Here is a 17,819-nt window from a genome sequence, read left to right as displayed (position 1 = left end):
GGTGAGTTCTTCATGATAATATATGGGTGGAGGAACAACAAGGGAATGCCAGTTCTGGTGATAAAGTAATATGTAATCCAGCTCATAGTAAAAAAAACCCCCACATAAAACTAGGAAGAAATTACAGTGCTTGAAAACATCCTTAGAAGTTCCCATTTACACCAAAAGTGCAAGGATGAATCCTAGATAGAATTATATGACTGAAATGAGTGGGATCTGAAAAACCTGACTTGCATTCACACATTAAGCTGGAAAACGTATCAAGTTAACCCTCTAGCTATCCTGAAACCCCTTCTCTCTGGTGGTCTAGTGGTTAGGATTCACTCACCCATGCAGGAATATGAAACTGCACAACAACCCCAGGCCCTTTCAGAATTACAGTCAGCATCCTGCAGGTTTTGGAGCCACTGGAAGATCACAATCTGCCAGCCTTTTTAAAGCCTTAGTTGACTGCAGCCATTTTCAGCTCACCTAACTGAGCACACTAGGAACTAACTATCCATGGTTCTGATCGCTACTTGTCTGAATCTGCTAACACTAAGCTAAGTAGTGAATTGGCTTGCCTTGACCTGTCCTGACTTATCATGACTAAGGCAGGATCTACACTACTGCTTTAAAGTGCTTTATAACAGTTTTGATAACTGTTGGGGCCCAGGACACACTCCATATACAGTTGTCAAAACTGTTATAAAGTGCTTTAAAACAATAGCGTAGATCCGGACTGACTTGAACTGATGTACCATATTTCTTCGATCGTAAGACACCATCGAATGTAAGATGCACACTAATTTCAGTATCACCAACAGGAAAAAAAAAACATCTAAGACACACCTGCGATTCTAAGACCCTCCCCATTTTTAGAGATGTTTATATGGGAAAAAAGTGCATCTTAGAATTGAAGAAATAGGGTACTTAACTGGACCTGACATCCAATGACCTGACTGAACTTGAACTATCTGACTCAATCTGATTTACTTCACCTGGATCTGTCTGAAGGGGTCTGGAAACAAAGCCCTATGAAGAGAGACTGAAAGAACTGGGCATGTTTAGCCTGGAGAAGAGAAGATTTAAGGGAGACATGATAGCACTCTTCAAATACTTAAAAGGTTGTCACACAGAGGAGGGCCAGGATCTCTTCTCGATCCTCCCAGAGTGCAGGACACGAAATAACGGGCTCAAGTTAAAGGAAGCCAGATTCCAGCTGGACATCAGGAAAAACGTCCTGACTGTTAGAGCAGTACGACAATGGAATCAGTTGCCTGGTGAGCTTGTGGGTTTTCCCACACTAGAGGCCTTCAAGAGGCAGCTGGACAACCATCTGTCAGGGATGCTTTAGGGTGGATTCCTGCATTGAGCAGGGGGTTGGACTTGATGGCCTTGTAGGCCCCTTCCAACTCTGCTATTCTATGATTCTATGAACCAGCCTCTTCCCTCATGAGCCATAAGCTCTGGCAACCAGGATTCCTTGGTGGTGTGTGTGTTTCCAGGTTTAGTTATCCCTTGGGTAAACATGATGTCTGAAAGCATATACTGAGTCTGTAAAGTCTTTGGGTTTGACTTCTTCAACTATCTATATGTAGCCCAGATGGGTTTTTATTTATCTCCTTACCACCAAACGGCTGTATTTTAGAGTAATCTGCTTTCTTTTTCTGCCTGAAAAACTGCACTCTGGAGATCAGTTAAGAAGCAAATATGGGTTATACAGCTCAGAGACCAACCTGCTCATCACTAATAGAATGAAATAATACAGAATTATTATTATTTTGCCATAGCTATAACAAAAGGGGAACTGAGAGTGAATTTCTTTACGAGATTTTTTTTTTTTTAAAAAAAAGGGCATTATGCTTAATCCGTAATTTAATTCTTTAGCTCTGCAGCAGCAACATGTACTAGAATCCAACACTTGCATCAACACCTATGCATAATAACAGAATTGCAACACAGATGTAGCACCTTTTAAACAGTGCAATCCTATTATATATGTCTGCCCAGAAGTTAGTCCCATTAATTTCAATGCTGCTTACTTCCAGGTAAATAAGTTTGCAGCCTAAATTTCTAGTTTGCACTTTCACAAAGCTTAAGTCTCTTCCATTGAAATCAGTGGGCTCTAATCATATCCAATATATATTTATAATAATGCTTCTATTTGCATAATGGAGTCCATCCCGATGTGTTGAACTACAATTCCCATTGGCCCCAGCCAGCATGGGTAATTATCAGGGAGGGTGAAATTTGTAGTCCAAAACATCTACAGGACACCAGTCTGGGGAACGTTTGCACAGTGCAGCTTATGTTCAAACTACTTTGCATGTATTATCTCAATAATCCCTACAACCGACCTGTGCAGTAGACCAATGCTGTTATCTACATAGGGCGGAGGGTGGGGAACTGAGATTGAGAGAAGGGCTGAGAGAAAATGGCTGGCCTAAAGCCCCCTAGTGACCTTTTGACTCAGACGTTATTTTTACACCAACATTTGGTCTGGAGTGGGTGTTTCCAGGGAGGGGTTCTTTGCCCCATTCCTAAGGCTAAGACACAGAGAACTTGAGTATATTTCAGACTAGGGCAAGGGTGTGTGTTTCTTTGCACTAGGGTGGAAGATTGGTATGAGGAAGCCTGTCCCTATTGGGAATGTAAACAGATTTTTCAAATCTATTTGCATGCCACCTTGCATATATAAATCACTTTGAAAACCTTTTTTAGTAAAGCAGTATATAAATATTCAAATATATAGTTTGTGTATGATTCACAGTTTGGCTTTTCTTCACATACGTCTGCTACTTAAAAGTTGGAAGATGTATTTATATTTAGTCCAAGGTATATATCTCACTCTGCTTATGATGCATATGCACATGTGAAAGTATTTGTTGATAGCTCAAAAAAAACCTTTGGTGTATAGATAAATTTGTATGATGGATCTATAAAGTATATGTATTATTTTATTGGTATAAGCCTAGTACTTCATGCATCTTAACATGTTTTTGGGACTTCCCTCCTGGAATTCAACCCTTTCCATAGAGTTCCTTTGTCATGTTATATTGGTTTACCTTATGCTGGCCAATTTTGCTTTGTTGCTGTGAGGAACTGCTATATTTTAAAATAGACCAACAGTAGGGTGACCATATTTTGGAAACCAAAAAGGAGGACAACATGGTCGGCCCCAAGGGGGCGAGTCCAGCACCAAGGGGGCGTGCCCACCCGAACATAGCCTTGGTCACATGTCTGATTTTACAGCACACATTTAAGACAAATCTGTTCTACATAGCATCTTAATGTTAAAATCACTAAAATAAAGAACAAGTGAGAGATTCAATGTATCTGAAATTAACTTCACTCACTCCTACTTTTGTAGGTTTTGCTGTACTTTGAAGCTTTTGCTATGCTTTGTGTGATACAGTCTCCCCTTCCCTCAAATATCTTTTCTGACTGTATCTTCACTCATTGCAAGCTGCTGTTGTTGTTAACAGGGTTTGCTAGCGGCCGGCCGGATGGCTGGCTTTTTTTAATTTCAATTTTTTAAAAAAGCTTGTGTATAATTGTCACAAGTTTCTCTACTCTAACATTAGGGTGGGTGTTGTGGCAGTTTACCTAAAGACTGGAGATCCCCTTAATGCCAAGGGCTGAAACTGCTCAATATGCAAAACCCCAAAGAGGAGGTTTGACAACCTGAGTTTGAAGGATATGGCTCCAGCAGTTTTAAAACACAATAATTTTAAAACTTTGACCTTTAAAAAAAATCCTTTAAAAAAATGGATGAACAGATCTGATTCAAACCTGGCATGGCTAAATCTCTCCTTAAGAGCTATCATGGTGCCAATTTTCAGCCTTTATCTTTTAAAAATGTCATTTTTAAAAAATAATTTTAAAACCTCAAACTTTTTAAAAAATCCTAAAACTCAATGGATGGACAGATCTGTTTCAAACCTGGCATAGCTAAAGTCCTTGTTAATAGCAATCATGGTGCCAAGTTTCATCTCTTTATCTTTAAAAATATTTTTTTTAAAAAATCCTCAAATTTTAAAAAATTCCTAAAAATCAATGGATGAACAGATGTTTCAAATTTGGTATGGCTAAAGCTCTACCTAAAAGCTATCATGGTGCCAACTTTCAGCTCTTTATCTTTAAAAATGATAGTTTAAAAAAATAATAATTTTAAAACCTCAATTTTAAATAAATTCCTAAAAAATCAATGGATGAACAGATCTGTTTCAAATTTGGTGTGGCTAAAGCTCTACATAAGTCCTATCATGGTGCGAAGTTTCATCTCTTTATCTTTAAAAATTAGGATTTTAAAAATAATAATTTTAAAACCTTAATTTTTTAAAAAATCCTAAAAAATCAATGGATGAACGGAACTGTTTCAAATTTGGTATGACTAAAGTCCTTTCTAAGAGCTACCAATGTGCCAAGTTTCATGTCTTTATCTTTAAAAATGATGGAGTTATAAGCATTTTTGTTAATTCCCATTAGAGCTGCTCTTTGGAAAAATCCAAATTTCCCCTCCCCCTTCCGGATTTGCCATCAAAACCCGGACAAATCCGGGCAAATCCGGTCATATGGTCACCCTAGCGTGGCCCCTTTAAATGGGAAGCACCCACCTCAGGCACTATGGAGAGTGGTTCAGAAGCTCCTGGTTGCATTTCCAATATTATATTTGGTGGAATGTGGTTTTAGTGTGGTCTGCCTACTTTTCTACTTTACCATCTAGGACTCTGGATTCCTGCTGAGAACCCACTGAAAAGACCAATAACCTTGTTTTTGGATCTAATCCACGTTACCAGTTGAATTGCTTTTCGCTATAGCTAACCCTCCACATGTTCAGAAAACCAAGATTCTACTCAAACACGTAAAGTGTAGCTAGCTAAGGTAGATTGACCTTGTTCAGACAACATGCTAAGCCATGTTGTCTTTGAGCTAAACATTATGACTTAGCGTGTCATGTGACCCATTCCTAATCGCAGTGGCTGCATAACCACAGTTTAAACATGCTCATTAACCATTTGCTGCAAAAGGGTTAGTGGTCTAACCAAGACTTAGCATGTTGTCTGAACAGGCCCATTGACTTTATTACTTTTATTTGGAAATCTGTGATTTGTTGCTTTCCCCCACTGCTATGTCACACACACACACACACACTACACTTTCTTTATATACCTTGGCAGTTGGCTTCATTGGTTTCAAAGGGAGTTTCTTGTAAAAAATTCCTCATATGTTAGCCTGCATCAGTCTTCAGCTACCCCATATCTTCTAAGGATAACAAGAATCTCTTACATTCTCAGGGGCAGTCTTATTTTTGCTCTTATTTCCATTTAATGTTTAAGTGTATTTATTTAAACAGAGGCATAATTATTCAGTTTTTCCATCCGTTTGTCTGTCCAAACGTTATTTCTGAGATTAGATAAAATAGAGACATGAAATTTTGAGAATTATTTTTCAGAAATTATAGCTAGATGATATTTCACTATGATTTCAATAAAAACACATTACAATTCCAAAATCATCCATTATCTTGAACTGCCATTACCACCGCATCCAGTATAAAAAGAACTAAGAAAACTCTTTAAAAACTAAGTTGTATGTGTTTTTTAATTTGTATTTTTTACTTGAATTTGATGCCCCACTTAACTTGGCGCCCTAGGCCAACATAGTTCGCCTATATGAATGGGCCAAACCGGTAGGTTATGTGTCCCCTAGGCTTTAGGAAGGTAATATAAAACTTTCAGTAGGTTTCGGAACACCGTATCCCATAGGTGGACAGCCTGAGGAGGGTTTTTTCAGGCTAAATTTAGAATGTGGTGCCAGGCTACTGTAATTCTTTTTTGGGGGAAATCCTTACAAAAGGGAGATCTGCCAGTAGAGAAAGAACCCCCGCCCCCCACTCCATCACATCCTCCCAGAATATGAGAAAAAAACCCAAACCTCTGCATATAGCAGAATATGCTTCTTACAAACTTTGATATGACACCTGTAAATGGAGGGTGCTGTGATATGCCTTGGTGCTAGCTCTGGGCAAATCAGTGAGCTATTGACTGTCTCCACTGGACATCTTGCCCAGCATATGATGGCAAGAAAGAGAGATGAATTCTTCCAGTGGAAAACTTAATGGATGGAAAGACTGCTGTTTTTAAAAAAGGAAATAGCTAAGTAAGCAAAACAAAAATAAGAACAAAATGCTGATCATACTTGTTAAAGAGTACAGAAGAGTATGATGAGTTAATTGTTTTGTCTTGAATTTTCATACATCAACAGCATTTACACCAACCACCTTTTCACCTCTTTTTAAAGACTGTAACAATTAATTTGCATATTTTGACTTTATCTTTAAATGGTTAATTTGCATGTTCTTGACGCTATCTTGGAACGGTTTCATTCTACTAAGAGATGCTTCATTATTAGGTAGTGTTTTTTAATACTCTGTGGTTAGTAATGACTGTTTTGGATTTTTGTTCAATTATCTTTCAATCTCATTTTTATTGTGTTCTTTATTTTTTAATGTTTTTATCTTAGTCATGGAACATATTTAAATTGCCAGGAGACCCTGCTGCCTTAGAACAACTGCAACTCTGAATACTTGTATTTAACTAGTTTACCTCCATTCAACTGTTGATGCTTTTAACCAATTGTAATTTATATTGTTACTAGCTGTACACGGCGTAACATACGCCGTTGTAGCATATCTTAAAGTTTATTAATTAAATATCATTGCGGGGGCACGGGTTGCTTGGAGGCCACTGATACAGCGCCGTCTGGCAGACCTGGGGGGCAGGGAGGTTGGGGGGAGGGGAGCAGGCCTCCCACCTGGCCACCAAGGGCCCCGGCCATGCCTCGCTCATGATCTGGACCCTCTCCCCGGCGTTACTGTCAGCCTTGGGCCGCCCGTCAAGCTCACATGAGATTAGGCCGGGGCCTCAGCTCGCAGCAGGCGAGCGGCCTCCCACCTGGCCACCAAGGGCCCCGGCTGTGCCTTGCTCATGCTCCGGACCATGGCGCTGCCCCCTTCGTGGGGGGGGGGTAGCGAAGGGGCAGAAAGGGGGATAGGATTACCTTGGAAAGCCCGGAGGAATCAGGCGAGGGACTTAGCAACCTGTATCAGCTGATGTTACACGTTGTTACTGTTGCTTAGCAACCTGTATCAGCTGAAGCCTTTACGGAAACATACCTAAGCGTTTTATATATAGGTAGATACCAATTATGTTGATTTCAAGAAAAACTGATTTATACTTTATAGTTTCCTCTTATCTCTTTGTAAACCATAATATACAGACTACAGTATGAATTAGAACACCACAATATACATCTTTCACATCTTTTAAAATGTTGTAGTAATATCTATCTATCTGGTAAAGCACTGCTTTTCCTCATTTTAGTGCAAGTCACAGATCTGTGCACATCTGTTCTTCAAGGGTCAAAGATCTCACTGGATTAACTTTATTGCTCCTTGAACCCATTTTGAAGCACAGGAAGGAGAATGGAACACAAAATTTAAAAATTGCCAGGAGAATGAACTGAGTGAAAGAAGCAAGTCTGAGAATAGAGAGTGAGATGAATGCAAAGCCAAAGCAAAATATAATATTTCAAAAGAGGCCATTATAATATAAGTTACTAAAGCCTTACATTAGCAAGGACTGAAAGAATTGAGTTCTGATGCTTCCTTCAATTTTGTATCTGCAGACTTGAACTAGACAATAAGGATATCTAGACAAAATCACATTTCTTTGGTAGCTATCTAAGTTGTTAATTAGGTAGATTCTAGCTTGTATTCCTGTGTATATAACTAGAACACAAATGGTCATATCTTAGGGTGACCATATTTGGGAAACCAAAAAAGAGGACACCTAGTGTGTGTGTGGGGAAGCAGCTTTCTGAGTCCTGCAGAAAGTACGTTATTCCCCCGCCACCTTAAAGAACCCGATTGGAGTGGAGGAGGGGAAAGGATTTCATTCTGCACCACCACCATCCACTCCAATTGGAGCCTTTTCTATAATGTCCACGAATGACCCACTTTCCCCTTTAAGACCTCAATTGGAGCTCGGGCTGGGGGAATGATGTGCCTCAAGAAAGCATGTCATTCCCTCCTGTCATGCTAATGGCAGCCTTAAAGGGGAAGGTGTATCATTCCAGGACATTATTGAAAATTATAGAAAATCCCCCCTGACACCATGGAAAGAACAAAAACCAGGACAAATCCGGGGAAATCCTGACAGTTGGTCACCCTATCATATCTGGGGGGTGGGGGAATGTTAGCATACACTGGGAAATTCTCCTTTATATCCCTATACTTCAATGCATCAATATCCCTATTATCAGTTTTCATTTCAAGGCTAGGGTTGTCTGAAGTCTAATTGTTAAAAACAAACAAAAAACTATTTATTTAGAGCGTTTTTATCTTGCTCCCAGTCCCTTAAATAAGTTCAACAACAAGACAGTCTCTGCCCTTGGGTTTATAAACTGAAAGACACAATACAAAAGGAAAAAAGAAGAGGCAAACAAGTAAATTCAGGCACTGGTTCTTAAAGTTACAAAGTGCTTTTCAGGGCAGGTTTGACTGGAAACAGCTAAAGATGAACTCTACTGCAACTGGTTCGAATGGCAGCTGAAAGATTTAGTATTCAGGTGCCTTAAATAAAATATATTCATTAAGTGCCATAAAACAGTGAAATGTGCAAAGAAGGAGTAACAGTTATTTACAAGTGTGGTGTGCAACAAAATGTTGCAGTGTGAAATGGTCATGTACAGGTAAGAAGCACAATAGAATTTCCCTGACAGCATTGGAGCACCAAAGGAGTAACATGTTTGCCCGATCATATGCTCTCCCTTAATCTGAAATGAAGTCTAGAGTGATAGATTCATCAATTTTCAAAAAGGGATTCAGGGGGGATCCAGGAAATTACAGGCCGGTTAGCTTGACATCTGTTCCAGGTAAATTAGTTGAAAGCATTATTAAAGACAAAATTAGTAACCATATAGAAGGGCAGGTCCTGCTGTAGAAGAATCAACATGGCTTCAGCAAAGGCAAGTCCTGTCTCACTAATCTACTATAATTCTTTGAGAGTTTCAACAAACTTGTAGACAGGGGTGATCCAGTGGACATTGTTTACTTGGACTTCCAAAAGGCTTTTGATAAAGTCCCCCACCAAAGACTCCTGAACAAACGTAGTAGTCATGGAATAAGAGGAAAGGTTGTTAAAACACAAAGGGATTGTGAAAGGATCTTTCCAGACTGGGAGAGTGGGCATCCAAATGGCAGGTGCGGTTCAATGTAAGCAAGTGTAAGGTGATGCATGTTGGAGCAAAAAAACTCAACTTCAAGTATAACCTAATGGGATCTGAGCTGGCAGTGACCAAACAAGAAAGAGATCTTGGGATTGTGGTGGACAGCTCAATGAAAATGTCCACCCAGTGTGCGGCTGCTGTAAAGAATGCAAACTCCATGTTAGGCATTATAAGAAAAGGAACTGAGAACAAAACTGCCAGCATCATGCTGCCTTTATACAAATCTATGGTGCGACCACACTTAGAATACTGTGTACAGTTCTGGTCACCACACCTACAAAAAGATATTATAGAGCTGGAAAAAGTGCAGAAAAGAGCAACTAAAATGATTAAGGGGCTGGAGCATCTCCCCTACGAGGGGAGGTTCCATCAACTGGGATTGTTCAGCTTGGAAAAAAGGAGGCTAAGGGGAGACATGATAGAGGTGTACAAAATTATGCATGGTGTGGAGAATGTGGATGATAGGGACACATTTTTCTCTGTCTCTCAAAATACAAGAACCCCGGGTCAACCCATGAAACTGATCGGTGGGAGATCCAGGACAAATAAAAGGAAGTACTTCTTCACACAGTGCATAGTGAAATTATGGAACTCACTACTACAAGATGTAGTGATGGCCACCAATTACGATGGCTTTAAAAGGGGGTTGGATAAATTCCTGGAGGCGAAGGCTATCAATGGCTACTAGCCCTGATTGTTGTGTGCTACCTCCAGTATTCGAGGCAGTAAGCCTGTGTGCACCAGTTGCTGGGGAACATGGGAGGGAGGGTGTTGTTGAACCATGTCCTGCTTTGTTGGTCCCTGGCCAATGGCTGGTGGGCCACTGTGTGAATAGAGTGCTGGACTAGATGGACCCTTGGTCGGATCTAGCATGGCACTTCTTATGTTCTTATCTTTTGCACACCACATCTCCTTAGCAATCTCCTCAAGACAGGGAGGGACTTGTCCTGTTTATGTTATTCTGGAAAACACCATGTACGTAATGTAACAACCACCACCAACTAAGAATCTCCACGGAAGTGTGGTTTCTTTCAATCTATTCAAATGTGACTTAATTCCAAATTATTAAACTCACTTTATCCTTGAGTGGATGGTGGCCAACCAGCTCCAGACTCTCATGGATGAGGCCAATCATCTGGATCCATTTCAGTTGGGGTTCAGGTTGGGTTTTGGCATGGAAATAGCCTGGTTACCCTGTATGATGACCTATGTTGGGAGAGAGATGGGGCATGTGACCTTATTGATTCTCCTTGAACTGTCAGTGGATTTTGATAAGGTCAACCATGGTATCCTTCAGGGACCATTGTCTCAGTTGAGAATGGAGAGTGCTGCATTTCAGTGGTTTTGGTCCTACTTGGATAGTTGGCTACAGAAGGTAGTATCTGGGGATATTGCTCAGCCCTGTGGATTCTCCAGCATGGGGTTCCACAGGGCTTGGATTTATTCCCCATTCTATTTAACATAGGGTGACCATATTTGGGAAACCAAAAAAGAGGACACCTAGTGTGTGTGTGGGGAAGCAGCTTTCTGAGTCCTGCAGAAAGTACGTTATTCCCCCGCCACCTTAAAGAACCCGATTGGAGTGGAGGAGGGGAAAGGATTTCGTTCTGCACCACCACCACCCACTCCAATTGGGGCCTTTTCTATAATGTCCACGAATGACCCACTTTTCCCTTTAAGACCTCAATTGGAGCTCGGGGTGGCGGAATGATGTGCCTCAAGAAAGCATGTCATTCCTGCCTGCCATGCTAATGGCAGCCTTAAAGGGGAAGGTGTGTCATTCCAGGACATTATTGAAAATTATAGAAAATCCCCCCTGACACTATGGAAAGAACAAAAACCAGGACAAATCCGGGGAAATCCTGACAGTTGGTCACCCTAATTTAACAGCTATATGAAACGTTTGAGTACAGACTCAGGCTCCCAGCAAAGAAACATCTCACCCCCAGCTGCAACATCTTTGGGGGACTGGGAGCTTAAGAGGCAGGCTCCTACTACCTGGGTTTTTGACCATCTGATCCAGCCAGGAGAGGAAGGCCTGCAGAGCAAGGGACCAATCAGCGGCTGCTGTTGTCCTGCCTAGTCTGCGGAACCTCCAACTGCCTCCTAGCAGACTCAGGCTCCCAGCAAAGAAACATCTCACCCCCAGCTGCAACAACTTTGGGGGACTGGGAGCTTAAGAGGCAGGCTCCTTTGTGGGCGGGCTCACTGCCGGGGGGCGGGGGGGACTCCAAAGGGGTTTGCCAATTTGGGGAAGCCACTTCGGGGCAATACACAAGGGCGGGGGCCTGTCCCCTTGTTTGTTTTGTTTTGTTTCTTTTCTTTTCTCCTCCCCCCCCCTACTTTCGGCCTGCTTCCGTTTAGTCGTGTGAGGGTTCTGCCAGCCTGTCATGAACATCTGCTTTCCTGGGAGTGGAGGAGATGATGGGAGTCCGGGAGCAGCCATCACAGTTATACAGGGCAGAGGGAGATACAGGGCGGGGAGACAGCTGCACTGTCATAAGAGAGAGTGCAATGACAGGGTGTTGGTTGTCCCCAAACTTCCCCCCAATTTAAATAATTTGGATGGCCCTGGCAACAGACCTCCCGGGTTGAAATTGCTGCTGGTGAACGCCAGGTCGGTTAATGGGAAAACAACTGCTATCCAGGACTTGATCCTGGATGAGCATGCCGACCTGGCCTGTATCACAGAGACCTGGTTGGATGAAGCTGGGGGAGTTAATCTCTCTCAGCTTTGCCCACCAGGGTTCTCTGTCGAGCAGCAAACAAGGCCTGGAGGGCGGGGAGGTGGAGTGGCAGTGGTCTATCGGGATTCCATTCCCCTGACCAGGTGCCCTGTCCCGCAGTCTGCAGGGTTCGAATGTGTGTATCTGAAGGTGGGTGCCCAGGATAGAATAGGGATTATGTTGGTGTACCGTCCACCCCGCTGTTCAACAGTCTCCCTTCCTGAGCTAGCCGGGATAGTCTCAAATTTGGTGTTGGAGTCCCCACGGCTTGTTGTTCTGGGGGATTTCAATATCCATGCTGAGGCTGCCCTGTCGGGAGAGGCTCAGGACTTCATGTCCACCATGACAACTATGGGGCTGTCCCAAGTAGTATCTGGCCCCACCCATGTTTCTGGACACACTTTGGACCTTGTTTTCTGTGCTGGATGGGGTGACAGGGATCTGAGAGTGGAGGAACTTTATATAGTTCCGTTGTCATGGACAGATCACTACCTGGTGGGGTTTAGACTTGCTGGCACTCAGAACCTCTGCAGGGGTGGAGGACCGATTAAGATGGTCCGCCCCAGGAGGCTGATGGATCCAAATGGTTTCCTGATGGCTCTTGGGGATTTTCCTGTTGCCTTGGCAGGTGATTCTGTCGATGCCCTGGCTGATCTCTGGAATGCAGAGATGGCCAGGGCAGTGGACACGATTGCTCCTGAGCGCCCTCTCTCACGTTGTGGAGCCACACCAGCCCCCTGCTTTTCCATTGAGCTGGCAGCAATGAAACGAGTGAGACAGAGGCTAGAGCGACGTTGGCGGAAAACTCGGAGTGAATCTGATCGAACACAGGCTAGAGCCTATCTGAAGGCCTATGTGGCAATTCGGACAGCGAAAAAACTTTTTTTCTCTGCCACTATTGCGTCTGCAAAGAGCCGTCCAGCAGAGCTGTTTCGGGTGGTCAGGGGCCTTCTTCACTCTGGCCCCCCAAAAGTGATTTCAGACCTTTCAACAGCCTGTTGTGACCAATTTGCCCAGCACTTTGCAGACAAAATCGCTCGGATCCGCTCTGACTTGGATGCTATTGTTGATGCAGATCCAGTGGATGTAACTTTGGCACCTGCTTGTCCAGTATTATTGGATACCTTTCAATTTGCACAGTCCGATGATGTGGACAGGGTCCTTGGATTGGTGAGAGCCACCACGTGTATACTAGATCCTTGCCCTTCCTGGCTTATAAAAGCTGCCAGAGGGGGACTGGCTGAGTGGGTAAGTGGAGTGGTCAATGCCTCCCTTTGCCAAGGAAGGGTCCCAGCCTGTTTGAAGGAGGCAGTGGTAAGACCCACACTGAAAAAGCCCTCCTTGGCCCCCACTGTATTGGATAACTACCGGCCAGTCTCCAACATCCCATTTTTGGGCAAGGTATTGGAGCGTGTGGTGGCCTCCCAACTCCAGGGATTCCTGGATGAGACGGATTATCTAGATCCATTTCAATCTGGCTTCAGGCCTGGTTATGGGACAGAAACAGCTTTGGTCGCCTTGGTGGATGATCTTCGCCGGGAACTGGACAGGGGGAGTGTGTCCCTGCTGGTTCTGCTGGACCTCTCAGCGGCGTTCGATACCATCGACCATGGTATCCTTCTGGGCCGCCTTGCTGGGATGGGTCTTGGAGGCACTGTTTTACAGTGGCTCCATTCCTTCCTGGATGGACGGACCCAGAAGGTGGTACTGGGGGACTCCTGTTCGACTCCTTGGCCATTAGCCTGTGGAGTCCCTCAGGGCTCTGTTTTGTCCCCCATGCTATTTAACATATACATGAAACCGTTGGGAGAGGTTATCCGGAGTTGTGGGGTGCGGTGCCACCAGTACGCTGATGACACCCAACTCTACTACTCCTTTCCACCCAATTCCAAGGAAGCAGTTTCTGTGCTAAACCGCTGTTTGTTGGCAGTAATGGATTGGATGAGGGCGAACAAATTGAAGCTCAATCCAGATAAGACAGAGGTGCTCCTGGTCAGTCGAAAGGCAGATCAGGGAATAGGGATTCAGCTTGTGTTGGATGGGGTTACACTCCCCCTGAAGACGCAGGTCCGCAGCTTGGGTGTGCTTCTGGATTCAGCCCTGAGCCTGGATACCCAGGTTTCGGCGGTGGCCAGGAGTTCATTTGCACAGTTAAAGCTAGTGCGCCCGCTGCACCCGTTCCTAGAGATGTCGGACCTGGCCACGGTGACACATGCCTTAGTTACATGCCGATTGGATTACTGTAACGCGCTTTACGTGGGGCTGCCTTTGAAGAGTGTTTGGAAACTCCAGCTGGTTCAAAGAGCTGCAGCCAGATTGCTGACCGGGGCTGGTTACAGGGAGCAGACAACTCCCCTGTTAAAACAGCTCCACTGGCTTCCAGTCTGTTTCCGGGCACAATTCAAAGTGCTGGTTATGACCTATAAAGCTCTATATGGTTCGGGTCCAGGTTATTTGAAAGAACGTATTCTCCCTTATGAGCCTGCCCGTGCTTTGAGATCTTCTGGAGAGGCCCTTCTTTTAGTCCCACCTTCTTCACAGGCACGCTTGGTGGGAACATGGGAGAGGGCCTTCTCATTGGCTGCTCCGGTGCTCTGGAACTCTCTTCCTGGGGAAGTTAGGCTGGCTCCCTCCTTGATGGGCTTTCTGAAGCAGGCTAAAACTTTTTTGTTCAAGCAGGCCTTTGGAGAATAATCCAGCCCTCCATCTATGTTAATGTTTTATAATTTTGTTGTGTATTTTTTAATTGTTTATGGTTTTGTTTCCCTCCCCCCCCCCATGTATATTTTAAACTTTGTAAGGCTGCCTTGAGGCCCAGCATTGGGCAAAAGGCGGGATACAAATAAATATAATAATAATAATAATAATAATAATAATAATAATAATAATAATACAGGCATCCAGAGCTTTGGAGTGGAAGCTGATAGACCCAGGGAGAGATTTCATCTCTCTGATGAATGTAATGTGCCAAGGGTTAAAGATGGCTTCTCTGCCAAAGGGTGGCTAAAGGTGGCTACATGCCAGATTTGCATTCCTTAATGGTGGACATCATGCGCTAGCAGACAAAGGGAAAAACTTTCAACCAATGGAGCATCAAATGTAACCTATGACTTATTGAGATTGGGCACCTTAACTTGAAAATTGAATGTAACTTAACTTGCTAATCTAGAACTGTCCAATAGAAAGGTTAGAAAGAGACTAACACCCTCTTGTAGTCAGGGCCTATATATACTGTGAGATTCCCTTGTCCTTGGTGCCTCCATTTTGTGGAACTGGAGAGCACCCCCATACTGCAGTATCGGAAGTAAATGGATTCTCCAGTCTCGTGTGTTTGATTGGCTACTAAAGCACCGGGGTAGCGAGCCTTTAACCCCTGGTTTTGAGGGACAACAAAGCTGATGACGTTTCTTCTTTTTATCTTCACCAGGTGAGGCTGCGGATATACTATTGGTGCCAGCTGTGTCAATGGACTGGATGAGGGCTAATAAACTGAAGCTCTGTCCAGACAAGACTGAGAATCTGTTAGTTCATAATTCTCCTGAACGTATAGGATGCTCAACCTGTTCTGGATGGGGTTGCCCTCCGTCTGAAGGAGCAGTTTCATAGCTTGTAGGTTCTCCTGGACTTAACATTTTCATTTGAGGCTTAGATGGCCTCAGGCATGTCTTCTACCAGCTTTTACAGCTTGGCTACCTAGCTCCTTAGGTAATTTAACAGGAGAGACCTTTTTGCATTCAGGCTTTTATTTTTATAGACAAAGGCCATAGCTAGACCTAAGGTTTATCCCTGGATCGTTCAGGGGTCAAACCTGTTCATCTAGGTGACACACAGGGGATCCAGTGCTCAGGCAGGGGCGAACCCTGGATGATCCCAGGATAAACCTTAGGTCTAGCTGTGGCCCAAGTTATACAGATACAGATTCTAAAGACTTGGGAAATAACTGCAGCATCTAATAACTTGTTGCTCTTCCCCTGAAGGCACAGGTTCGTAGCTTGAGGGGTGGTGGTGGTTCTAGAGCTATGTTTGGCAACATTTGAGGCCTTTCTCTGAGTGCTCCCCACCACCCCAAGGAGGCTCTGAAGCTGCAACAAAGAAGAGGGCCGCTACTGAGGTCTGCTAGGTGCCAACAGTGTCATCTTTTTGGTGCCAGGTTAATACTGTCCTCTGCTTCACATTTGACGGAATATAATGGGGCATTTATGTCAGTGATTTTTATCCAGTCCGGTATATTATTGTAACTGTTTGTTTTAAATTTTGTATGTTAAAGATTTTATATTTTTATTATCTTGCATTTGTATTTTGTAATTTTTGTGAATCGCCCAGAGAGCTTGGGCTATTGAGAGCTGAAATAACAACAACAACAACAACATGGAGGCAATTTTTTACCTGATAATTGCCCCTTCCATGTTGAAAGTGAAAACTTGTTAAAAATAAATGAGCTCCCTCACCACAGCAACTGTTAATAGCAGCTAGAAATAAATTCCAGATGGTGGTGTGTGAGCTGTGTGAATACTCCCAAGCCCCGCATCATTATTCCTGAGTTCATCTGAAATTAATCGATAAACATAGTTAACTTGAATATGTCCTTTGTGACCATTAACGCAGGCAGGATGGAGGTGTATGGAAAAGCCCACTAGAGAACACGGGAAACTAATGGAAATGAGAATCAGTTCTGCTTTATATGAATAACGACACTTCTGAGAACACAAAAACGTACTGTGGTATTTTAAAGACTTAACGTATTTATTTTGTTGTTACAGCTCTTGACGTTTACTCTTACAGGCCTCTCATATCTGCCTCTGTGGTACGAAAAAAAATCTTGTGTTTTTGTGTCTTAAGGTTTTCTAGAATAGAACTTGCTTCATCAGATACCCGAAGCGTTACCCACACAAACGTACGTATGTATATTTATGCACGCGAAGTGCTATTTGCCAGCTGAGAATAACACTTCAGGCGAAGTGGGATTTAGGCCCTTGACGCTCGTGCTCCACTGTCACCGTCCTCAGGCATTCCGGTCCACCTTTCTCTTTCCTCCCTATTCTTTTCGTTGTGTTGTGTCTTTCTAGATTGTAAGCCTGGCGGTAGGGCTGTCTTGGTTTTACTGGTATATATGTAAACTACTTCGAGAGCCTTTTTTGGCTGAGGAGCGCGATAATAATTACGCTTATTATTTTTAAGCGAGACTTTAAGGTACCACAGGATGCTTGTAAGTGTTGCTGTAACCTTCCTAGATTTGGGCACTACTGAGGACGAGAAGAGGCTGCCGATATATAGCTTTCCCCTCATTCGCCCTTGGCGGGCGAAGGGCGGGGAAGGGAGCGCAGCAGCAGCAGCAGCAGCAGCAGCCGCCGGCGTGCCGACCGTTATGCGCCTCTGCGAGCCAATAGGCTTTCTCTCGCTCAGCAGCACCGCCGCGCGCCTCGCGCGCCTCACAGCGGCGGTTGACGTCGTCGCCTTCAGTTTCTAACGCTCAATGGAGCCCAGAGAGGAGCAGAGGGAGGGGGAGGAGCAGCAGCAGCAGCAGCACCACACACAAGCACCAGCGCGTGACTGGATCGAACACTCGGGAGGGAGGGGTTGCTCTGCCTGCGCCGTGCGCGCGTCCGGTGCGTGCACGCCCCCGAGACGCGCCCTCATTTCTACCGCTCTCTCTCTCTCCTTCCCCCATTTCTCCGGCTTTCCCTTCTGTGACGACGGTTGCCATAGCGACGGGAGCAAGACACCCCACCCACCCACTCCGAAACCGTCTCCGCTGGTTTTTCGCCTCTTTCACCTCGCGCTCACGCGCATGCTCGCTCGCTCGCTCGCTCCCCCACCTCT

The sequence above is a fragment of the Elgaria multicarinata genome, chromosome 4, assembly GCF_023053635.1.
Source record: "Elgaria multicarinata webbii isolate HBS135686 ecotype San Diego chromosome 4, rElgMul1.1.pri, whole genome shotgun sequence".
Taxonomy (NCBI): domain Eukaryota; kingdom Metazoa; phylum Chordata; class Lepidosauria; order Squamata; family Anguidae; genus Elgaria; species Elgaria multicarinata.
This window is presented reverse-complemented; position numbering follows the sequence as displayed.